The sequence below is a fragment of the Manis javanica genome, chromosome 1, assembly GCF_040802235.1.
Source record: "Manis javanica isolate MJ-LG chromosome 1, MJ_LKY, whole genome shotgun sequence".
Lineage (NCBI taxonomy): Eukaryota > Metazoa > Chordata > Mammalia > Pholidota > Manidae > Manis > Manis javanica.
Window position 1 is genome coordinate 237,605,520 of NC_133156.1, and position 25,621 is coordinate 237,631,140.

Consider the following 25,621-nt stretch of genomic DNA (forward strand, 5'->3'; position numbering starts at 1 on the left):
ACACACTCAACCAGTCCAGAGATTCTGGTGCGATGTTCATGGGAGCCTGACTTACACAGGACCTGGCCACCCCCTGCTGGGGTAAATCGCATTATTGATCATCTGTGTTCTCTTGGCCGGTCTCACTGGCCACGTGACTTTCTTCAGCCAATAGCATGAGAACGGACGTGGCTTGCACAAAGTCCAAGTGCACACATATAGAGGCTTTCCAAGCCCACACTAGCCTCCTGAGCTTTTGTGCTCTCTCGTGAGACTAACATCCTCTGGACAGTAGCTTCACTTCAGCCTGGGGCCTGGATGACGCAGCCTGACCTCCAACATGGAACCAATCCGAGCTTAGCCAAACAGAGCCCAGGAGAGCCACAGCAAACTTGTAGACCCACGAATGAGAAATAGACATCTATTGTATAAGCCAGTAATGTTTGGGGGCTGTTTGTCACTGCAGCCAAGCTGACGAACACAGCTATGTACTGTTCAGCTGTGGGGGAAATGCCAAGGGCCTTAGTCTTGAGGTCTGTTGTGCTTCCCTGAAACCTACTTAACATGCACCTTTGACAGGTGGTGGTGTTTCTCAGAACAGTGTAGGTTGAAAATGGTTAAGAAATAATCAGCTTTCTTTTAATACCTATTAAATCACTGTTCTTTATTGGACTGATTTCTCTAAACCCATACACACAAATACAAGAAAATGACTAGGACATTAATGAAGTAACATGAGTTCAAGTCTAAGGGCTCCCAAATATGACAGCTCATCGGCTCACTGGGGAAGTGTGAAGACATCACGCATCCCTGGTCTGGGCTTACCCAAATTAACTGCTTCAGAACCTCTGAATTCAGGTTTTATAGAGTCTGCCCAGGTGCTTCTTGCCAGCCTGCTGACACAGTGCGGGGACACACCATTTCCCAACCACTTTTAGAGGTGAGCAAAGAGAGACCCCAAAAGGATGCAAAGCAATGAATTAGAAAAGGATTAGACAGATGCCCTCTGAAAATAGGAGGCATGGCCACCAATTCCCTAAAATCCCAGAAGAAAGCAAGCATATTATGTGACAATAAACAGCAGAGCCTGGCAAAATAATTATCTATCAAGAAAATTTTATGTTACATTTCAACACTCCAGCACTAATCACATTGCTTTGTAATTCTGCTTCCTCTGGGTTCCTGCAGCAGAGGGATTCACTGTGGGTGGACAGAATGTTTGTGAAGGAATACAGAATGAATGGATGCATGCATCTATGGATAGATGGATGTCAAGAATTCCCAACACAGTGATGGTAAGGTGGTCTTTTTGTTTTAAATCTAGATCTTATAAAGGTGAAGTTCAGCTACCTGGAAAAATTGCTTATGGCATACATTTTACCATCTCAAAGAATGAATGAAATCCTGCCCCTCCGTTTTCTGGATGCATTCATGGGAGGGCATATGAAGAACACTGGCAGGTACTCACACCTATCCCCCAAAATCCTTGTTGCCTCGAAATACTACTTTTCAATGAGACATTGCCGTGCATTGGGAAAAGCAGAAGACATACAGATAGCTAGACATTCACTCCAAACTGGAACCTCCCACTCACTGCGACCCCAGGCACGTTCCTTCGCCTCTGAGCCTTTGTCTCCTATCTGTGCAATGAAGGCAATACCTACATTGCAGGGCTGAGCAGCGTAAGGCTGGCACCAAATCAATAGCCCAGGTCGGGTCTGGCACATGGAAGGTGATCAGCAAATACGCTCTCAACATTCCTTCCTTCGCGCGGTCTTCACCGCTTCCCTCGCTGGGCTCAGCAGCACACACGGGGCGCTGATCTCTCCATGGAAGCCGTGGGGCAGGTCAACGCTGACCAGGAGGCAAGCGACCCTCAGTAATAGGGGCACCCTGTGTCCCTGGCCTCAACAGCATTGGCCTGATGGAGGCTGCTTCACATTTCAGATCAATACATAACACTTATTTCTTCCCAGGTGAAGAAAAAACTCGGTGATTTCTACTCAGCCCTTTGGAATTCAGTGTGAACGGACAAACACTCAAGCCTGTGTAGCTGTTTCTGGGCAGAGCTTCCTCCAGCCTACAGACGTCCCGGCAAAGCCTGTGGTGCCCCAACATCTGGCCCCCAGTGTAGCCTGCTCCCAACTTCCTGCCCTCTCAGCATTGCTCCCTGACAGCTGGGTGGGTGCGGAGGGGGTACACATGTGCTGAAGCCGCATGCCAAACACGGAGACATCACTTTTCCAACACTGGTTTGAGGGTCCATCAGAGCCAGTGGGCACTGTCCCCCAAAGCCACAGCAGGCAGTTGAGCCCTGGGCAGCCACTTAGCAGAGCCCTCCTGCTGGGGGCACCTGCGGGCAGAGCAGCTGGAGGCACAGTCCCCACGCCAAGGGCTGTGACTGGCCCCCGCCTTGGGCTCCTCCTGCCTCTGCAAGCACATGTGCTGTGCACACGGGTGCCCTGTACCCTCACACACCCACACCCACAAAGCACTCATACTCACACATGCACATCCATACTCATGCATTCACACACATGCACACCACTTCCTTACACCAGCACTCACTCACCCCACTCGAGTACTCACACATGGACACTCACACCAGCACTCACAGACACATGCACACACTCACATGTGCTCACTTGCTCACACACTCGCTCTTCCGCCCTGCACACTCCTCAGGGCCAAGCCCTGCAGGCAGGCTGGCCTCCCCCTCAGTTGCTGTTTTCCAGGAGCACCAAGGACCTGTCAAAGCCAGAACATGGATGCTTATCATTTATGCCCCCTTCAAAACATTCCTTGGCAAGAAGCTAGGAGAGAGGAGGAGAGGAGTTAAAATTTGCACTTAGTAGAGAAATGCTATAAAAGCATCCCCAAACTGTCAGCTCTCCTCCAAGAAGAATGACTTTCCAAATGCCAGGAGAGTCCGTTGAAAGTCCGGTCTGGCCTCTGGGCAGGTCTTTGCCTCTCCTTTCTCCTTGAACCACTTCATCCAACTGTTGTGTGTTCTATGCCTGCCAAGCTCATTCTTATGCTTGGCTTGGAAGGAAGGGCTCACATTCACCCTGCCACTCAGCAAATGCACATGCACACCTCAAAGCCCGGCTCACACGCACTCACCTCTGGGTAGGGCGCTCTGCTTGCCCCGTGGTGGGCAGAGGGAACCACCCCTACTCTGCTCTAGGAAGGGATTAGGCTCTGTATACATACCGTCTCCTTAGTAACAATAGTGCTTCAGAGTGATATTTCACTTGTCCCTCTTAGCTTACATTGGAGGAAAATGAGGCTCAGAGGGGCTGGTGGAATTTTCCAAAACCACCTCACTTCTAAGCAGAAAATCCTGCATTTGGACTTAAACATGTCTGACTTCAAAACCCAGGTCTTTTCCCCAGCACCCCTTTGCATCTCTGTCCTCTCAGGGTGCTGGTGAGAAGGCAGAAGCTCTCGCAGTCCCACCACAGCCATCAGTCAGCCCTCTGCGGGTCGCTCTGCATGCCCGCACTTAAACTAGGCCTTCTCAGGAACAAGCCATATGCATTTTCCTCACTATCCCAGGCTCTGCTTTCACAGAATATGTGAGAAGTGTTTATTCTCTGGCCCCTCACGGAAAGTTTGCCAACCCTGTAGTGAACCATCAGAGAGTTCTCCACCTTCACAGACATTTTCAGCTGTATGACAGGGTAGTAAGCTGCCCGGCATGGGAAGTGGTCAAGTCCGGTGCTTACCAGGCGAGAACACTAGAGCCAGAATGCCTGTAATTGGCCCAGAAGGCGGATGGCGTTGAAGTAGAGGATTTCAGATCTTCAATCTTTACTGCCATCCCATTGTCCCCACAGGGGACACTATTGTCCCTATAATGATCTCATAGTAATTATGATAATAATAATTATCTAAGTTCAGATTTTAAGGCTCCGAAAAAAATGGTCACCACATCAAGTGTATGCAGTAAATAATGTGTGACGTAGTAGGATCCATCCTAGTTTATAACGGCCATTATGCAAGAACCACGCTGACATCGAAGCATCTGAACACAAAGGAAACCAAGGTTTAAGTCCCTAACCAAGCATCAGGAAAAGCAAAATCATAATATGTTCATTATTCCACAAGTGAAAAATGACCCTATTTATTGAGGGGAAAAACTGAGGCCCAGAGGTTTGGTGATGTTCCCAGAGCTTCCTGGGAGTAAATGGCCTGGGGAGCCACATCTGGGGGCTTCTGGAGCCCTTGGGCCATTCCAGGCCCACAGACCCTGGTCGGACTGGATTCCTCAACTAATTACAGCCAAGGATTCCAGCCCATCCTCACCGCAATGCCCTGGTGCTTCTTAGACACGGAGACAGAGCACCTGGAGGACTGAACATTAATCAAGACAGACTCCTCCTGCCCGCGCCCCCACACGGGCTGGGGGTCCTGCCGCTGACAGCGAGCCCAGCAGCTGATGGAGCAGTGCGGGCCCCACTCACCGTCGGCCCTGCCATGCAGAGACACCGCCCTGGTTTGACAGGAGTGATGATTTCGAAAAGAATCTTGTTTGAAGAGAAACAAAGGGCATTGAGCGCCTGCTTTCTGATCCCAATCTGTCGCAAAGACAGCACATTATAAAAACATTAGCACTCAACCAAGGCTCAAGCAGTCCCTGAACGGGTGGTAGGGACAGCGATGGTGATTTATCAGAGCCCAGGACCATGCCAGACACAAGCAATGCTCTGCAGTCCCCAGGCGCCCCAAGGTCTGTGCACACAAGACGGGGGCCTGGCATCTTTCCAAGCACACACGTCCTCTGCATGTTGGGGCAAGTCACAAGCCTGGCTTGGGCACAGGGTAGGGTATGAGCTCAAGATCATGCTTCCAAAGAGAGCAGATGGCACAGCCCGTGCTCCGTGCCTGCGGGAGATCGCGCCCAGCTAGCGTGAGCATTCTGACAGAGCACCAGATAACGCACTTACCAATCTGACATGGTGTCTGACAGGGGCTGCCTGCTGGCCACCCACTCCCTTCACAGCACGGAGAAACCTTTCAATCATTGAGGTCACAGACGTCAAAGCCTTACAGCACCAAGTCCAAAATGTCAAAACCACCCTCCATACCTCTTCATTTGGGTCTCCAAAATAAAGCCTTAGCTTCTCATCACATGTCCACAAATGGAGATTAGACGTTCCTTGGGAAGATGGGTGCTGTTTAGCCTGATCTCAGGTGGCCTGGCTGTGAGCCCTTGACCCTTCCCTGTGTGACACACAGCATCTCTTTCCCGGCTGCTCTCTGGTGAACAACCTCCTGTTACAAAGAAAGAAAGGAGCCTGGAATGGGAGCCAGAAAACCCAGAGCCTATTTGCTGCTATTCCACCGACTTTGGGGTGGGGTTTTCTTGCTTTGAGTCTCGGTTTTTCACACTGTAAATGGAAAGGACAGGTACAGTCAAGCCTCTTACACACCTGTGGAGGGGATCAGAAACACCCAGCCAAACATGAAGCCATCTTTACCATGACAAAGTGGGATTCACTGCTACTCAGTGAACATGTGCTGTGGACTCTCTGCAGCCGGGTCACAGTTCCTGTATTCCTTCTCCTTGACCTCTCCTAAGGGCTGGGGAAGCAGAGCTGACCCACAGCAGAGCTCAGGTGAAGGCTGGGTCAAGTTAGGAGCAGGTGACACGGAGAGTTTTGTGACTACATTGAGGCACAAAAGAAAGATGAAACTCAGGGAGGAGGGAAGCAGAGGTGAGAACCAGGTTGTGGGGGGCATGCGTCAAGTCCAGAGTGAGTCAGGGGCAAATACCATATGATTTCACTTACAGGTGGGACCTAAAAACAAAACAAAACAAACAAACAGGAATAGATTCATACACCCTGAGAAGTGCCTGGTGGTTACCACAGAGGAGTGGTTAGGGTGAGTGGGTACAAATAGGTGAAGGGGGTAAAAAGGCACAAAAATCTCAATCATAATATAAATTAGTCATGGGAATGGAAGCGCAGCATAGAGAATTGGGTCAGTAATTCTGTAGCATCTTTCTATGTTGACAGATAGTAACTGCACTAGTGGAGGTGAGGATTTAATAATGTAACTGCTGAATCATATACAGTATTATATCAACTATACTTCAATAAAAAATAATAATAAAACTAAAAAAAAAAAGAAGAGTGAGTCAGGGAGAGTAGACTGAATTGCAGTGTCTGTGACTAAATGTGTGTCACCAGTTGTCCTATTAACAATGGATCTTTTTATAGAGTGGTAAATATCCCCAAACAATTCATATATATTTAACAATTACCTATTTATTAAAAATTTTGCCAGGCCCTTGGGAGTCAATACATTTAGTTCCAGGAGCACAGGGCTCAGCAGGGACATCACGTCTCAGAAATCCTCTCCTGACATGAGGGGTAGTCCCCTCACTGCGCGTTCCCAGAGCTCTGGCTGTCACTGGATCATGGCAGTGATCAAACTTCATTCACCACATCTGACTATTTCTTTCTCACCCCTTATTGCTTTTTGCACCCTTATTCTCATACAGACGATTAATTAATGTTAGTTGAAGGGAACTGGCTTCCCCTTCTAGAAATATTACCAGTGATGGGCACATAATCACTCATTTACCTCAGTCTTCCAGGTAGAAAAGGAAAATACCACATCAAGAAGTCATGTGTGTGGATGTGTGTAATTTCCAGTTCATTAGGGATCATGAGCATGATAGAAATGAAAAGGCCTCTCAATCGCATCAATAAATTATATTCAACTTCCTATTTATCATATTATTCGTAAAGAATTCTAAAATAGGGCATGTTGCAATGTAATGATTAGAGTTGGGTGGATTAGACTGATAAATTTGAAAAAAGAGTTTTTTTAAAAAAATCCAGTTTGCCCCTGGAAACATCACCATTTCAAGCCTTCACTTTCACATCTCCATCCAAATAATCCAGATATGGTGACGTGTGAGAAAAAATACCTCCTCCCATCGGATCGTCGATTGCCAAGTCAACCATATTTACTTTCCTGAAGAAAATGTGGACTCTTGGCAGACTTTAATCACTGCAGACCTTCACAGCTTCCCCATTACTGGTTTCCTGCTGCAAATTTCAGCAGATTGGACACATGAGGTGTCACTATGTTTAAAAGTTCATGCTGAACATTTTGCTCAGCTGGGAAAGATTAAGAGCCCTGAACGAAGCGGTGCGCTCAGCATCCGTCCAGGCGAACAGCGGCGTCGCTGACCCTGCGGTGTGCGTTCGGCTGGCAAAGGCAATCGACACTTTTCCATCCACTTCACTGAAAACAGTCAAAAATGAGCCATATTATATCTCTGAATGGCAATTTCTCTATATTGTATTGCTTCTTTATACTATCCCAGGCTGCCCACACAGACAAATGGAAACCTATTTGTTTTATTTCTGTAAAGGGAAATCTGCTCTTCCAAACAATGGACCTTTAGACGTAAACTGTGCCTGAATGTGCACAAAATCAATGCGATCACTTAGAAAACAGAACAAAATTTGTGAATCCGTTGGTTGTCTTCCTTTTGCCAAATGATTGGTTCGACATTTTTTTTCTCACTGAATGGGCAGGATTGAGTCCTGTTTTTCTGTATGTCATTTTGATGCACAGGTATTGAGTTCAAGAAGAATGCTCCAGCTCCAAGCAGCCATCCCCCGCCATCCCTGCACCGCCCTTCCCCTCCTCCGCCCCACCAGCTGAAATCCTGCATATCTTTGTGGGTTTTCCAGCTGTGGCTTCTTCCAAGAGGCCTTCCCCAACCCCCAGCCCATTTGTTAGCCCCTTGACATGCATTCCCTTCATCCTCACTGTATGATAAAAACTGTGTATGTCTCTCCTCCATAATAGAAACCACATCTTACCTACTACGTAATAGATGCCAGGTAACTATTGATTACATTGAACTCTGTAATGCCCAAGAATGATAATGAATTGAAAGGAGGTTGCCCTTGGCTCTGTCCTAAAGCTCGTGGTTCCTTCTTGCTTGGTTCAGGCAGCCTGGTGAGCACAGCTTCAGGGGCTGGGCCTCCAGCTGCCCTGTACAGAGGTGCACCAAGGGGTAGAAAGTCCAAAGGAATGGACTGTCCCTAGTGGGGAGGGAGCTGCCTGAGGACTCAGAGGTCTGGAGCCCCTGCTGTGGATTCAGCTGTTGAAGGAGGTGTGGAGGCACATGCAGTGTGTTTCAAGACGAGGATCACCCGGTGCTCCGGTGGCTGTGACGAAGAGAAGGAAGAGGTGCCCAGGGGAGCCGGAGTAGCTGGTGCATGGGCGCCTGACACAGTCACTTCCAGCCCAAGTGTACAGGTCGTGCACTTCCCCCCTTTAAGTCCAATTTCTCTCTTTCTGGACTTTCCACCATAACTGCCCATTGCAGCAAGAAGACTAGACCTATCTCTGTTGCTACACTGTCACGTTCCCGAAATGACTCATCTCCCACTCCGACTCTCTGCACCCCCACGGAGGGGCGGCCCGGTTGTCTGCTAAGGAAATACTCCGATGAGCTGATCTACAGGGCGGCTTTCTCCGATGGGTGGCGCCCCATATTCTGGGTCTCAACGATGTCACTTCATTATTTCTTCCTCTTCCTTTGCATGAAAAGAGGGTAACAGAATTTTCATTTATATTTCGGAGAGAAAACCACACGTATCCCCCAGAATAAAATAAATGATAAAATGTCCTGCTCCGTATAGTTGGCCTTTCCGAAGACATCGTCAAGGTCGTAAATTAGATTGTACCCATCTTCAAGCCTTCAGAGGCTAGCTTTTGACATTTCTCAATTCTCTTTCTTGAACATTACATGAGCCATTTGTCTTCGACATCCTGGGGTACTGTAACAAAACACCACAGACTGGGGGGCTTACACAAGAGACATTTATTTCTCACAGTTTTGGAGGCTGGAAGTTCAAGATCAAGATGTGAGCAGGGTTGGTTCCTGGAGAGAAGCCTTTTCCCAGCTTGACCGTGGCTACCTTCGCACTGTGTCATCGCACCGCCCAGGAGAGAGGCAGCAAGCTCTTGGGCGTCTTCTAAGAAGGAGCCTCCACGCTCATGACCTCATTTACCTGAATCACCTCCCAAAAGCCCTGCCTCCAAATACCATCACACTGGGGTCAGGGCTCCAACACAGGAATTTGGGGCAGTGGGTCACAATCATTCAGCCCACAAACCTATGCTTTATAAAAGCGCACCCATTTTATTTTTCCTAAGCAGACAAAAGCTCTGGTCTTAGCAGACAAGAAAAGCCAGCAGACACTGGAGCACCTGTGTAGCCAGAACTTGAGGCTCACAGGACAGTACATCGGTTTCAAAAGGATCAGATACGGACAGCTGAAACTGGACCCCTCCGTCCAACCTGCGTCTCCATGTATGAGCCCCACCCACTCTTCAGGGCCCCCTCCATCCAGCATTGGAGACCAAGAAACAGGGTTTGTGCCCCGGAATTTCCAAAAGAAAGCCAAAGAAACACGGTCTTATTCGTAGTTGGGTGGTTTTTTATGTGTTTTGCTTTTAAAAAGACTTTACATAAAATAATTCATAAGTGTATCTTTCTTAAAATATTAGAAGCGTCCAGACAAAGCTGTCATCTCTCAGAGTGGAATTCCCCATCTATTCTGCTCTTTGCCTTCCTTCCCCCTGCCACCTGCCTCTCCCGGAGGAAATGTGCATTGAAATCTAGGGTCTCTCCAGAAGTTTTTTTGTTTTGTGTTTTGTGTTTCATTTTTTGTTTCAGGAATACTTCTATATATAATGTCATTTGAGAATGTGGAATATTGATTTCTGTTTTTGTTTTTTTAACTGAAATGTTATCATGCTATTGTCACTGTACAATTTGCATTTTTCATGCACCATTAATATTTTGAGAACGATCAGTGTTCATATAAAACGATGCAGCTCATCCCCAGCGGCGTGGTGGGGCAGGCTCATCTGGCTGCTGGAAGACTATTTGACGCACCTTTTCCCAACTCCACACTCAGCCACCTTGTCCCCTCGGTAGGTTGAAATTGGCCATGATGGGAATATTTACCCCACAGAAATCAAAGGCTACCCATCCGGACTTTGCTCCTACAGAGATCTGACTGTTAAAACATTGACCAGCACACCATTGTATTCCTTTTCATTTCATCATATTGAAGGACAGCATTTTGTTTAATCACTTCTCTATTCGTGAATGAGATTATTTCCAATTTTCTACACTGTGACAATGCTTCAACAAAATTAGCCTACATTTCTTCTTCTGCATATCTTAAGAATATTTCTCAAGGGTAGGCTGTCCAGAGGTAGATTTCCTGGGTAATAGTTATGCACATTTTAACTACTGCTACTTAGTCAATAAAACTTACATTATATTAATTGCCTATTGATTACTAAACATTAGAGTAGGAGAATTCCATGGGTAATTAAATATTCTTTATCTTTGCTCTGACACCAGTACGGACCCAGCCATTCAAGTGGGAAACCTGGACATCCACCGACTGCTTCCGCTCTCTCTCCCCCTCTGATAGCGACTTTCTCTTGATCCTACCGGAACGGGAGCAGCTCATTCCCCTTCCTCTCTGGCTGCACCCACGAGCTCGCAGCTCAGCCTCTGAGGATGGCTCAGCTTAGCTTCTGTGACAGTCAATCTCCCTCCAGCGCTGTTAACTGCTTCCTCAGCAAGGCCATCTTCCCACACGGGAGAAGCAGTCCCGGGATTCCTGTGGTCTCCGCAGGCCTCCAGCGGCTCCCTTTGGCTCACTGCCCTTAGTCCAAACTGCCTCGCAGGACAGAAGAAGTTGGCCCCACTCTGTCCCGGACTCACACACCGTCGTGTGCCCCAAGACTACGCAGTCTTCACTGCTATGTCTACGCCTGTACATGTCATGTATGTAGGGTTCTTGCTCTGTGCTCCCAGGGCATCTCTGCCTTCTCTGTGTACAGAAATGTGGAGATTTTGGAAGATACATTGAAGAGAAGAACAGAAAAGGCCTGGACTTTATGGCAAAGCAACAGAGATGGTGAGGGGATAGATTCAAGCCGTAATGCAGACTTAAAAGTGCCTAGAATTCAGAATCAATTAAGTTACCAAGGTGAATGAAAAGAGGAGTTTAAGGTGGTAACAACATTTCTAACTGAGAAACCTGAGTGAATAGTGCTGCCAAGTGGAACAAAGAAACCCTGGGAGAAGATCTAAATAATTCAATGGTCATTATTCTCTTTGCTGTATTCTTTGATATACTGTAGTTGTGAATTTCATGGAACACTACAGAACTCCTGCTCAACTAAAAGACCTAAGAGAAGAAATGATAAAACTGTGTATTTCCTCTGCCTTTGGTGCATATTTTCTTTTCATCTGAAACACAGAGCCCTTGTATTCTGGCTTTGAACTGGGTGCAACACCCATCTGTTCAGTCAATCATGGAGCAGATGGACGTGGGAGGATGAGGAAGTGTATGACCACAATCTCGGATAATAATAAATATTTAAATATGTATTTGTTCTTTGTAATGGATTTAGAAGCTGAGTAATGAACACACTTAAAAAATCAATAACAACAACAATAATGAGATGCCTTAATAACCGTGGATTACATATGCATCTGGGTTTATCCTAAATCAGAACTTGGCAGCAGGGGTAGGGGTGTGGGGGGTAGGGAGGGTGAGCACCAGGCCCTCGTGAATCTCACAGGGGCGCCTTCCCTTGAATAATGTAAACCTCCCCTCTGAGAAGGCACAATGGGGGCCTGGCCCAGCGTCCGGTCTGAGAAGGAGCACAGCTGTCAGTCAGCTCTGCAAGCCAGGGGGGCCCTTAGAGATACCTTAGCCAGGTCCCTCCCACTGCAGAGGAGGAAATGGAAATCCAGAGAGAGAAATGACAAGCCACCCTCTCAGGGAGAGCCCACGCCTGACCCCAACCTCCTGGCCCCCTATGCTTGTTCCTCTCTGAGGGGCACTGAAAAGAAAATGAAAACACCTGGAAAGAACATTTCAAAGGAAATGAATTAAAGGTAGACATGCAACATTTTAAGCATGTAAAGTATTACATGGAACATTTTAGTCAAGAGGTTAGACGCTGAGGGATTTAGGAACTGAGGTTTGCTAACACTGTGTACTGTTCATTCATGTCGGGCTGTGAAATACAGGCTTTTGTTTCATAACTGCATCAATGATGCTTTTTCAGTGCATCCCTCTCTTTTGTTGAATGGGAGTTAAACTTAGCTGTGCAAACAAGTTGGGTGATTACCTAAAGCCCAGTCTTCTCTAAACTCCAGCATACCCACTTCTCCCCCAAAATGAGCAATCCCTAATTACACAGGGAAGAACCTGCTCCATCCCAGCCACTCTGCAGATTTCAGATGAACCACAGATACCAACAAGATGAAAGAGCTGTGTATTCCTTCACAGACTTGCTAAAGAACAGGATAGGGCTCACTGTTTCCACAGGTACAGGTGGAAGACATGTACACCTCATTCTATCCTCCAGGATAAAATTACACATGTGAAAAATTCAAACAGTAGAACAGTGTGAAAAATAAGTCTTCTGCTCCAGTTCAGTTCGTCCCAGTTCTCTGGTAAGATAACCTGTCACCATTGTCTGTACATATCCAGCCTTCTCTTCTCACATTTATCACTGCCGTCCAGAGAAAGATAATCAGATATTATCTTAAGGGAAAATGAATATACTGCTGCAATCCTACCACAGATTGTATCAGAAACACTTGATTTTCATTCAATGATAGGTTAATCAGGCTTTTTAAACTTTGTAATTTTTTGCAAAAGTAAACAGGTGGGACTACATCAAACAAAAAAGCTTCTGTACAGCAAAGGATACCACCACCAAAATAAAAAGGCACCCTACAGTGTGGGAGAATATATTCATAAATGATACATCTGATAAGGGGTTAACTTCCAAAGTATATAAAGAACTCACATGCCTCAACACCAGGAAACCAAATAATCTGATTAAAAAATGGACAGAGGACCCGAATAGACATTTTTCCAAAGAAAAATGCAGATAGCCAACAGGCACATGAAAAATGCTCCACATCCCCTAATCAGGGAAATGCAAATCAAAACCACAGTGAGATATCACTTCACACCACCAGAATGGCCACTATCCAAAAGACAAGAAATAACAAGTATTGGCAGGGATGTGGAGGAAAGGGTGCCCTCCTACACTGGTGGTGGGAATGTCAACTGATGCAGCCACACGGGAAAGCAGAATGGAGGTTTCTCAAAAGACTAAACATAGAAATGCCATATCACCCAGTAACTCCACTCCTAAGAGTTTACCTGAAGAAAACAAAATCTCTGATTTGAAAAGTATATGCACCCCTATTTTTATTGCCACATTATTTACAATAGCCAAGAAATGGAAGCAACCAAAGTGTCCATCAAAAGACAAAGAGATAAATAAGACATGGTATATATGCACAATGGAATATTATTCAGGCCTAAAAAAGAAAGAAATCCTGCCATTTGTGACAATATGGATGGACCTAGAGGGTATTATGCTCAGTGAAATAAGCCAGGTGGAGAAAAACCAATACATATGATTTTACTTATATATGGAATCTAAATACAAAACAAAACAAAATGAACAAAATAGCAGTAGACTCATAGACACTGGGAGGTGACTCTGATTACCATAGGGGAGGGGTTGGGGTGGGCAGGTGAAATTGGTAAAAGGGATAAAGAGGCACAAAATCTCAATCATAATATAAATGAATCATGGGGATGGAAGTACAGCACAGAGAAGATAGTCAATAGTTTTGTAACATCTTTCTATTTTGACAGACAGTAACTATACCAGTCAGGGTGAGGATTTAATAATGTTGCATCATAATGTTGTATACTTGAGACCAATGTAATATTGTATATGAACTATACTCAAAATAAATTAATTAAAATGTTTGTAATTTTTTTAAGATCAAATTGGCACCCTGAATTTCATAAGGTAGTTCTGACCATAGAGGAATTTAAAAACATCTTATCTCCAGCTTTCTGGAGTGTTTCTGTCTTAGGAGTGAGTGTGTGTAGCAAGTGTGTTGTTCTCAGGCACACCACCTCAGCTGTGTGACTTCAGGTGGGCCCCGTAGCCTCTCTGAAACTTCATTTCCCCATCTGTGAAAGGGGTTCAGTAAATCCAGCTGATAGGTTAGGATTAGATTACAGCACACCCCATGAGATAACTTCTAAAAAGTGTGTATCAGGGAAGATAGTGAATAAGTAGTAGTTACTATTTCCACCTGGAATGTCTTGAATCAAGTAACCTCACCTAAATTTGGCCCCTCACATTTGCACCCCTCATAAAGGTACAGCTGACACCCCCTTAATCCAACCTACCCCCCACTTGCTGCAAAGCACAGAATTTCTGACAGGCGACCTGAAATTTCAGTCAGAGTGGATCCTTTTTAATAAAGTGAAGCATGCCTCAGAATCACATGCATCACTTGTGATTAAAGTCAGATCCTCCCCGGAAGTCAGCCTTACTCAAGGAAGCCCACACATAAAACCATTGATCAAAATGTGTACAAATGTGAGATTATCAAGGTGTTCCAACTGGTCACTGCAGAGACAAGGAGAAAAAGAGAAGCAGTTGTCATATCACAGCAATGTCTATGAATTATATAGTGTCTGAAATGCCAATAACGTTACTGGAATACAAATGGTGAAAATACAAATTTTAAAACAAGCCTCAGGCAAGTATACCACGCTGAGCATCACTGAGGAGTGATGCCAGGCTGTCCCTTCACCTTTCTCCATCCAAGGGAGGGGGGCAGGAAGAGCAGGGCCTTGTGCACACAGTAGGCCTGCAGAACACTCCTAAAGAAAGCGCAGGGGGGCCGAGGGGCCTGCTGGGACATTTGCCTCCTGCCCCATATCACTGCCACACAGGCCGGCGATGACAGTGAGGTCGGAGGGCAAGGCACTATGTCAGAAGCTGTAGTTTCCGTTTGTGGAACAAGGAGAGTGGAGTTGATGTGCAGCCTGCAAGGACGGGACCTCATGCCTGAGACATGGCACCGGGACGCTGCAGCCACCTCCCAGGGCCTCGCAGGAGAGAGCAGGGCTCTGCGTGCATGCCCTTCCCAGCTTCTCAAGGTGCTCTGTGCTCGGCCGCCCCTGGAGCATCGCGCTGTGCCTGCCTGCATCTCTCACACACGAGCACAGAGCAGCCAGGGGCAGACAGCTCTGGGCTGTCCACGGAGGAAGCCTGTGGCTCTGGCAGGAGCCCAGCAGCCACCCTAGGTTTGCCCTCTGAGGAACGGAGCCCACAGGGTGTGGAGAGTGATTCCGTAGGGGCAGAGGCAGGGATAGCCACATGAGCACTGGACCCTGGGATGCTGATACAGATGACCGGAAAACAGTCCATCACAGGAGCCGGCCCACGTGATCCCAGAGGCTGAGATGTCCCACCGTCTGTCCCCCACAGCCGCAGACCCAGGGGGGCTGGTGTAATTCTGGTCCTAGTCTAAGACCCGAGAAGAGGGAACTCCGGTGTCCAAGGGCAGGAGGAGGCAGACGTCCCGGCGCCTTCAGAAAGGGGAATTCGCCTTTCCTCCGCCTTCTGCTCTATTCAGGCTCCCAGAGGATCGGATGTGCCCACCCACAGGGCTGAGGGCAGTCTTCTTTACTAAGTCTACCAGTTCAGATGCTAATCTAATGACATCCTCACAGACATACCCAGAATCGTGTTTAACCAGCTATCTGGACATCCCTCAGCCCAAACAACATAAAATTTACCATCATACCCAGTTTACCTGTTTTCAGCCATGCTAAACCCACAAACCAGGAATGAGGGCCTCAGAAAACTCCAGGAACTGGAGCTAAAGGTCAAGACATGCGGATGTGCAGAAAAGACCCCTACACAGGCCTCTTCCTCTGTCCTTTTCACTCTCCTGTGATTCAAGGCTCTCCTGAGAGGTTTCCTGCCTCGCATCTCATCCACACGCAAAGAGAAAATCTGTCTCATTGAGGAAACTAGCAATAGCGTGTGTGTGTGTTTCCATGAATGTGTGTGCACCGACGAGTGTGTATGCCTATGAGTGTGTGTGTACCCATGAGTGTGTATACCCACAAGTGTGCCCATGAGTGTGTGTGCCCATGAGTGTATGCCCAAGTGTGCACCCACAAGTGTGCATGCCTGTGTGTGTGCCCATGAGCATGTTTATACCTATGAGTGTGTGCCCATGAGTTTGTGCCTATGAGTGTGTGTGCCCATGAGTGTGTTTGCATCCATGAGTGTGCACCCATGAGTGTGTGTGCCCATGAGTGTGTGCCCAAGTGTGCACCCACGAGTGTGCATGCCTGAGTGTGTGTGCCCATGAGCATGTTTATACCTATGAGTGTGTGCCTATGAGTGTGTGTGCCCATGAGTGTGTTTATACCCATGAGTGTGTGTGCTTACCTGCTCATGTGTGTAGGTGGAGAGATCTTGGAGGAGCTTTGTGAAGGTGAACAACAAAACTCCTGATTTCATGGAGCTCATAGTCTAATAAAAGGTGAAAGTAGTATCAACTACTCAAGTATCTGATTTTACCCCCTGCAGGAAATCTTGAGGAAGGGCTTGAGACAGTTATAAAAAGGAATTGTCTGTGTTGTATTTCAAGATTTATTTTTGGTATTCTGTTCTCAAATTTGTTCCATTGGATTACTTTGCCATGGTATGAAAGTAGCATTTGACATATAAACACAGCCTTGTTCCGTACCGTCTGCAGCTCTTATTGTGAGGGATTTGGGGCTGCCCTTACTGCTGTACGCGGGACTTCTCTCTGATAAACTGCACTTTGCCTGCCTGCCCTTCCCTGCTCTGAAATGTCCTTCGCACCAGCCTCCCTTTCCCATCTTCTGGTCCTCTACAGCCATGACCCTTTGTCCTAGGGGGGAAGTCGAAGCACAGCATCTCCAAGAGCTCCCCCATCATTAGCATGCGACCCAGCCACCTGCGAATCCACCTCACTTACACTTTCAGAGCCCCTGCTTTATGCTCATGGCTGCACCCCTTCTGAGATGGATCCCAGGACTAACAGAAGAGCGCCCCCAACTAGGTGTGGGTGGGAAGCTACTGCTCCCTGAGGGGCAGGCAGCCGTCTCAGAGCAACAGTCCTGGCCTTGGATGGATAGAAGAAATTTCTTCTTTTATGACCAGAGAACTGGAGCAGGTTGCATAATTAAGTTGCACCTTCAGGAATAACTCAGGAAAGCCACTAACAAAATAATAGCATCTCCTATCATTTAATACCTCTTTGCTCCTCTGTTTTAACGAGGAAATTCCTGAGGCTTTTGGTGACTTCCAAGAAGACTGAATACCTATTTGTCTATCTGTCTCTTTCTTCTGGCCTTAACTTTCCTCCCAAGCTCCTCATCTCTTTCTCCTATTTTTTCCTGTTTCAGAATTTTCTCTTCTCACCCAGTAGCTACTGTGTTCTGATATGTGTTAGGAGAATGCCATTCTCTGCTCATGCTGAGAACTCACAAGGGTAATGCCCGGAGCAAACACTATCGAGCCCAGGTGCTGACAAGCCCAAACCCCAGGCAGGGCCACATCCCTCCACGCCTGCCCAGGTAGGATCCTTTCTGCATCCGGGTCTGCAAACCTTAGATAACATTGCTGCTGGGCCAGTGCTTTTGTTGCAGAGACTGAACAGCAGCAAGCCATGCTCCAAACAACCCGCTTCTTTGCTGTTTGCAGCATATCAAAGCCAATTAAGCCTTAACCATGGCAGGACTCAGAGACATGCAAAATCACAAAGCCACTGGGTGTCAGGGAGAATCTTCTGAGCCAATGGTGTCCTGAAACACCTCGTTATATAACAAACCCCACAGTAAGTGGGCTACAATACCCTCAGTGTAAGCACAGGCAATAGATATGCAAAAGAAAATGCATTTTGGAGATGGGTTTTAAAAACACACACTTCTTGGAAGGCAGATGTGGGATTTGTTGTCCATGTTGTGTGTATGTGTGTGTTTTGTTTTGTGAAGAACATTTTAGCAAAAGATTAAGCTGTACCACAAATACTGAGAAAATCATGTGACAGATTCTGGGTAAGGAAGGCCCTTGTGGAAGGTACCAATATTTTGGGATGTATGAGAAAATGATAGAAAAGGTGGGAAACATATGTAGCCAAGGACTCAGAGTGAAAGAGACCCCAGAATTAGGCTTTTAAGCATGGAAAACAGAAGACCAAAGGCTAGACACAGGACAAGCTTCCCATTGCTTCAGAGAAGCCCAGGAAAGAGCCAACATAAAGCACGTTGGCTGCACGAATGCCCCCAGGGTTCAATCAATCCAGATCGCATAGGCAAGTAACTCAGAGGAGGAAAAGAAAGTCCTAGGAGGTCTAGCATAACATTGTTATCTGTTCGGAAAGTAATAAAAAATTTAATACCCACCTGACCAGGTTGGCAAGCTGACATTCAAAAGGAGTTATTACCCAGCCCATTTGGAAGTAGCTTTTCCAAGGTCTCTCTCAGATGTCCTCAGCACTCCTTTAACATTAGAAACCTCCTTAATTTCTTTCCTTTCTTTGGATTACCTCCATTCCATTTATTCGTGGTTAATATCAGCACAACTGTTCAGGGCAGGTCCTTCTAGCAAGGGATTCAAATGCTATGATCCTATCATCACCCCTGGGTGTTCTGCATTTTGTTTGTTAAGACAATTACTTTAGAGCAGTTTTATATTTACAGCAAAATTCAGAGGGAGGAACAAGGTTTCCCTACACCCCTGCCTGCCCCCCACATGCACAGCCTCCCCCCTCATCAACATCCCTCACCAGAGAGCTTACTTGCTACAGCTGATGCACCTACATTGACAGGCATTATCACTCACAGCCCATAGTTTACAATAGGGTCGCTCCTGGTATGGCAGGCTTTTTCCTTTGCCTTTAACCCCTTATTTGCCTTGAGCTCAATTTCCACAGGCCCCTCTGGACGCCTACCGCTCCTCCCCAGCCCCTGCAGGGCCAGCAGAGGGGAGGGCTTCTGTCAGGGCCTGCCCAGGGAAGGACATGGGGCAGTGTACCTACTGGGGAGCTATCAACATGCCCTCGGACTCTGCACCTGTAAAAATGATGTACACCAGGGGGCGCTCACAGGGAATGGGACCTCAGGGTCCAATGCGTTGGCATGGAAACTGCTCTGATCCCATCTGAAGCCGTGCCTTGCTTAGAAAATGGGCTGCATCCACCTTTGCAGCCCTAAGCCTCCCGCTGCCAGAGTCCCAGGTGCACACTCACCCCTCTGACTCCTGGGGACTTCGTCAGTGTGCAGTCATAGGCGAGTCATGGGAAAGGCACACCCGAATCCAGTATTTTTCCCTTGTATTTAATTGCAGGATATTCATTTTAAAAACTAGTTTCAAAATCCAGTTGGTACATTTTTGCTCAGGCCTACAGTTAATTTCCTATAAAGACTTTACCCTTTGCGGCGGGCTTGTGTCCAAAGTAAAGTCATCTCGGGATTCCAAAATTCATTTGAATATCCTGATGTGCTTTGAGGACCCTTCTTCGCCTGGTATTGACGAGTCAGCTCTGTCTGCCTAGTAGGTCAGTGCGTGTGGTGGCGGGGAACTCAGGTTTCAGAGACAGACTCGGTTTCGAGTCCTAGTTCCTCTGCTTCCCGGTTGTATGGTCTCAGACAAATCAGGGGTTCCCTCTGAACCTGTTTCTCCAAGTGAACTGGGACTAATTATAAAAATGGTGGCTATTGTCTTTTTATTGCCTCTGTTATGCTTTACTTTGCTTATTACGCACATTTCTGTATCCTTTGGTAATCCTACACCGTGTACAAAGATATATCCTCCTTTCCCATAACACACATTCCCAGTGAAATGTTTTCAACATTTCATCTTTGGTCCTTGCCCCTTAAGTTCAACATTCCAATTACGCCACCACTAAATACTTGGGTGGTTTAATCCACATTTCCTTTGCCCAGCAAAGGATATAGGATATGAAAGCAATTCAAAACTTCCCTTTAGTGCATTTGGCTATTGGCTATTGGTGAAGTTTGGATTGGCACAATGTCGTAAACCAAGTAGATTTGTCTCCCCAAAACCACACGTATTTATGAATGTTGAGAAGTAACATATACTTTACAGTATATTTTTGATACAGAGATTAGAATGGCGATTCTTAAGATTCTTTTATTTGTCCATTTGGAGGGCTCACAAATAGGTATATATAAATATTTTCTTTGCCCTGGGGATTCAACTGCATTCCAAGCATTCTAAAAAAAACTAGCCAATTTCACACCAAAAATATAATGCAATTCCTTGAGTACCCTTGGAAGCTTCAGAACGAAGTTTTCCTTGGGTCTTATACATGACTTTTTGAAATTACATTCAGAGGTTTATATGGAACAGTGAAGCGTGAGGGTGAGGACTCTTTAGTGTCCCTGGTAAGAACTCCCATTGAATAGAAGTCCAAAGGTGACATATTTGACAAAGAGGAACAGTGGGAGAATCACGGGGCTCCTGAGAAGGCAGACAGGATTGCCTGCATGTGAAAACCACTGCAGAGTATTTCTTTTTGTATCCTTACCTGTCTTGATCAAGAATTTTAACATTTCATATGAAATTCTTATTTTTCAGGGATTAATGAGCATAAGTCATAATCATAATTATCATAATGATAATTGATAAAGTCCTAGCTAAGGAAGGGGACTCTAAATTCCGAAGCAGATTTCCTTCAGGAATGCCTTCTTAGAAATGAAACAAAGAAAAAAACACCTAAGGTGGAAATGCTAAATTTGAAGAAAAGACTAAACCAGCAATCTCTCTCTGAGATTTGGCACATCACTTCCATTTACCTGTGCTTTCTGTCACCAGCTTTACCTGATTCAGTAGGGCTGAGAGCAGGCAGAGAAGAGTCAGTTTTCTGGCCGTTGCTTCAGCACTGACATTTGCAGTTCAGGATGGCTTCACGGTCCCCACCGGGTCCTGGAAGGCCAGACCATGCTGGAGGCCAAGAACACCTTCTGCCCTCTGATTTTGGCACAGCGGGGGCCCCTTCACTCAGATGTGTGCCTCCCGGCAGCTACTCCAGCCTCGGGGCCTGCAAACTGGCATGCTGCAATATGCTCTACCTGGGGCTACACCTGAGACCATATGGGCCTTCAGCTGCCTTACCATACCGGGGCCTGCCTGCAGCCAGGCGAGGACCAGATGGAACAGACGATACCTATGTGAGGCCGTCTGACTCGACGCTGCTGGGGACTTGGTGTGCGGAGAATGGCAGACTATAAACATTTAAATAATAATACCACAACACATGCTGATTCTTTTCCACCAGGAAGGCAAAGAAAAGAAAACATTTCTGGGAAAGATAAACCTGAAGAATACTATGGAGTAGGAGTGAGCTTAGTTTTTTAAAACAAAGCTAAAAGTTATATGATTAAAACCAAAGATGGATCTAAACGATAGTCCTAAGGGTGAGCACAGAGTAGGAGAAAGCTCGGGTAGGTGGGAGCTGGGACTCAACTTCAAGTGTAGGAAATTGCTGTGAGACTTAGGCGAGTCCCGTTACTCTCACGGGGCCTCAGTCTCCCCACTGATTATATAAAAGAGATGGCTGATGCTTTTCAAAATGCCAGGATAAGGAGTTTGTGCCAGGATGTAAATCAACACATGGAGAAGCATTAAGAACGTCTGGTAACAAAAATCATTTCAGCTGAACTAAGCAGTACGCTTTGGAATGTGGAATGTGGCTGATTCACATTCTGGTGCAACCTCCTTATCTCACTGCACATAGGACACAAATCATTCAGACCCTGGCAGCACTTTATGAACGGGTACCAGGCAGTGGTTGTGAGTGGCAGTGGACTGGGCTAGCTCTTTAAACTCTCAGGACAACTTGCAATCTTGGCTTGCTCAAGACTAAGTGGAGTATTACACAATACTGCTTTAACCTTAATTCCTTGTCACTTGCTTTCAAATCTAAAGCAAAAAAGTGAGACGTTGCTTAAAGGATTTCATTTGCTGTAAGTTCTAAACCCCCCCAAGTGTACAAAAAATATCAATTATTCAATTATCCCTCCATCTCACAAATACTCATGAGCTGCTGGCAAGCTTAGTAGAAAAATTGTGACCCTGGTGTAATGTGTCAACCATTCTAGTTTGGGGAGCTTCCTAGAAAACATGCTTCTTGAGAGGAGACTCAAATGATGAATTGGATGTAGCTGGACCAAGAAATGGATGCAGCGATGAGGAAGGAGGCAGCTGCAGCCCAGGGAAGGCCAAGTCCCGTGACGAAGAAGATACTGCACGTGGAAATGCACAAGTGGTTCTCTGCTGCTGAACTGTGATGCGCGAGCGTGGAAGGTGAGAAGGCAGGAAGACTCTGGGTCTTAGAAGACCTTGATTCCAGGTGGAGGAATTTAGACATTTCCACAGGAGATGGGCAGCAACTAAAGGGCTGTGCAGAAGAAGGGTGAGAAAACCAGGTCTGAGCTTCTCTGATGGCTGCACGAAGGAGGGATCTGGGAAAGAAAAGTGTGGATGCAGAGGACCAAATCCAGCCAGAAGGCTGTTACGTAGAGTGTCTGGGGATGGAGAGACAACCGAGTCCTGAAGTAGGTAAGAGGGAAAATGAGGCAGATTAAAGAAATAAACTCAAGTTCATAGGCTGGATTACTTACTGGATAGTCTTTGTTCCTTGAAGATTTTGGCTTCTGATCCACTCCTGACATCTCACAACACCTTTGGCTTAATTGTTGGTGATTTGGAGAAGATTCTGCCAAAACCCTGGTAATCAGTTCCTTTTCCTCGTGTCACCCGACGACCTTGTCACCCCCCAGTCCCCAGACCCCAGCCATCCGCCTCTTCAGCACCCTCCTCCCTCTTGTTGTATCATCCTCCTGTGGTAAAACTACAACCCGGCTAAATCTAACTCTCTAGCTACTCTGTGCCCAGTGCTCACACATCGAAGCATCTCTGGAGTGAAGTATGCAGCCATTTGAATACCATCAAAATAAAATCCCTACCAGGATTACCGCTGCTGTCTGGCCATCATCATGTGTTTTCTGAGTGTGTTCACTCTTCTTCCAGATTGATTCACACACTCCGCTCTCTCCTCATGCCTCCAACACCTTCATTTCCATCCTCACTATCAACTAAGCCTTTGCTTGGGATTTGCGGACATAACTGCAGCCATTAGAAGAGGGTTTCCAAGCCCGCTGGCCCCAATCTACCGTCAGCACAGAGCTGTGGTTCGCTCTCTAATGTCTCCCGTATTACCGTGGATGAAATCTTCCAGGTCCTTAATTTCGCCAACCCCTCCACTTCAACACCACTTCTCTCACCTTCCCCCACGCAAAGACAACTGCGGGAGCAATTCCCCTCCTCCCCTTCCCATCAGATTTCCTACCCTGCTGGACCATTTCCATGGATACAAATATACTGTTATTTTGTTCCCTTTTTAAACAAAAAGAGGAAAGTCCTCTAGACCACTCCTTCCCTTGCTCTGCTCCCTTACATAGAAATGCTTACTGAAAAAGTTTTCCCTACTTACCGTCATAACCTGCTGTTACCTATTCTTTGTGCTGCGTTGTCATCCATTTGTGGGTCTTTTATCACCCAAACTAAACCAAACTTCCTATTTCATTGCCCTACTTAGATGAGGCCCCATGTTGCCACCTGGCCTGGCCACCCAACTTTGCCTTACCCTCCATGCATGTGGGACGACCACTACCAAGACCCTCAAGTCCCACCAGACTGGCTCCTGGGACCACCCACTACCTGTATATTAACCAGTTCTGTGAGCTTGGCTAAGCCTGGGGCCCACAGGTCACTGTCTCTCCCCACCTTCTGCTCGAGCCCAGGTGTCACCGTACCTCCTGTAGGCCCTGCAAAGCCTTCAGTCTCACCACTCCACTGAAATGTCTCTGGTAAAGGACACTAATGGCCCTGCTAAATCCAAAGATCAGTTCTCAATCTTGGCCACACAAGAACACTGGACATAGGTGGTCACTGTCTCCTCTGCAGCAGAATTTGTTTAGCCCCCAGGACACCATATAGCAATGGCTTCCTTACCACCTATGGGTGCCCTTTCTCAGGTTGCTCCTTGTCTCCCCTGTCTCTTAATCACTGAATGCCCAGAGCTTAATCCATAGATTTCCTCTCCCTTTGTCTTAGTGATATCCGGTCTAAAGGCTTTAAATACCAGTATAAAGCTAGACTTCTCCCAGGTGTGTATGACCAGCCCACAGGCCCCACCTGAATTCCAGACTCATCTCTCCAGCTGTGTGTTCAACATGCCCAGTTTCTCTAACCTGACATTCCCAAGTCCAAATTCCTGTCCTTACCCAAACCTGTTCCAACTGAAGTCATCCACCACCTTGGTTGCTGGCAACTCCGTTCTTCTAGTTGCTGAGGCCAAATACCTGGAAATTACTTGGACTCATTCCAAAAGACACACAAATGCATGCAGAAAGCCACTGGCACCACTAAGTGCTCTGGCCCACTTAGTCTCCTACTAGGTCATCAACAATGCCTCCTACCTGCTCCCCTTAGTCTACCGTTGCCCCAACACAGTGAGTGGTCCTCTTAAAATTCAGCCTGATCTTGTCACGCCTCCGCTCCCGTCCACCCAGTGGTTTTCCACTTCACTCAGAATGGAGCTAAGGGTTCGAGATCCATAAAGCCTTTTAGGGTGTGGACCTCAGATTCCCCTAGAAACTTACATCCTGCTACTCCACCCCTTGCTCTCTACCGTTTAGCCACCCTGGGCTCGCTGTTCTTCCTCAGACACAGGAATTCTTCAGATACTCTAGATGTGGTCCTGTGATAAAGCTGTGTAGTGCAAATATCTTTCCCCAGCTGTGGGGCTGCCTTTTCCCACTCTTACAGATGTCTTCGATTTTTTTTTCAATGAATAACTGAGGTTACAATAAAAATCTCTATTACCAGGAGAGACGATGTAGCTGAAGGCCTGAACGGGAGGCTCAGAGGCTCTTGTTCTGCAGCCCTGGAGCCTTCGCAGGCCCACAGGTGGGGACTGGAGTTTGCATGACCACACACAGAGCAAGACAAGGCCTCAGGCCAGAAGAGGTGGGGACCTGAGGCGATATCCTCCCGTGAAACCAGAACTCCCAAAGGGCCGCTAAGCCAAAAAAATGAAAACTCATAAAGTCTGTCCAACAGCCCAGGCAGAGAAAAGAGAAGATTATTTTGACCCCAATGGAATCAATGTATTCCATTAGAAACACACCAAAAACTAAGTCACGTACTTCCTAAGCAATTCATTTGGACTCCAAGGTTATATTGTCCTCATTAAGAAGGAAAACTCAAATTAGGAATTAATGCTTGAAAATAAAAAATGTAGTCCAGGATGGTTATACCTTTAAACGGAAACAAATTGAAGATCATTTGACAACTCCTACCCCATGGGGTTCCCATGGAAGAGGGAAGGCTAGGCCTGAGCCCACCAGAGATGAGTTTATAAAGAAAATCGCAAAAATGAGATATTCCATCGAGAGTGCAAAGAGCAGACACAACAAAAAGGGGCATTTATATATCAAGTACTTGAAATAATAGAACAAGATGCTGAAGAGGATCATAAACTAAGTATTCTTAAAATGGTTAAAGAGCAAAACAAGGTTTAAAAAACATCTGGAAAGCTTGAGACAATATGCAAAATTGATAAATAAACTTGAAAAAAGAACAAGATAGAACATATGCT

At 46.5% G+C, this 25,621-nt stretch overlaps 1 protein-coding gene across 4 annotated transcripts in view; it reads right to left on the reverse strand.

Annotated features, from left to right (window-relative positions):
* RNF144A (ring finger protein 144A) overlaps positions 1-25,621 on the reverse strand; it is a 397,563-nt gene that overhangs the window by 153,574 nt on the left and 218,368 nt on the right. The window lies entirely within an intron of this gene.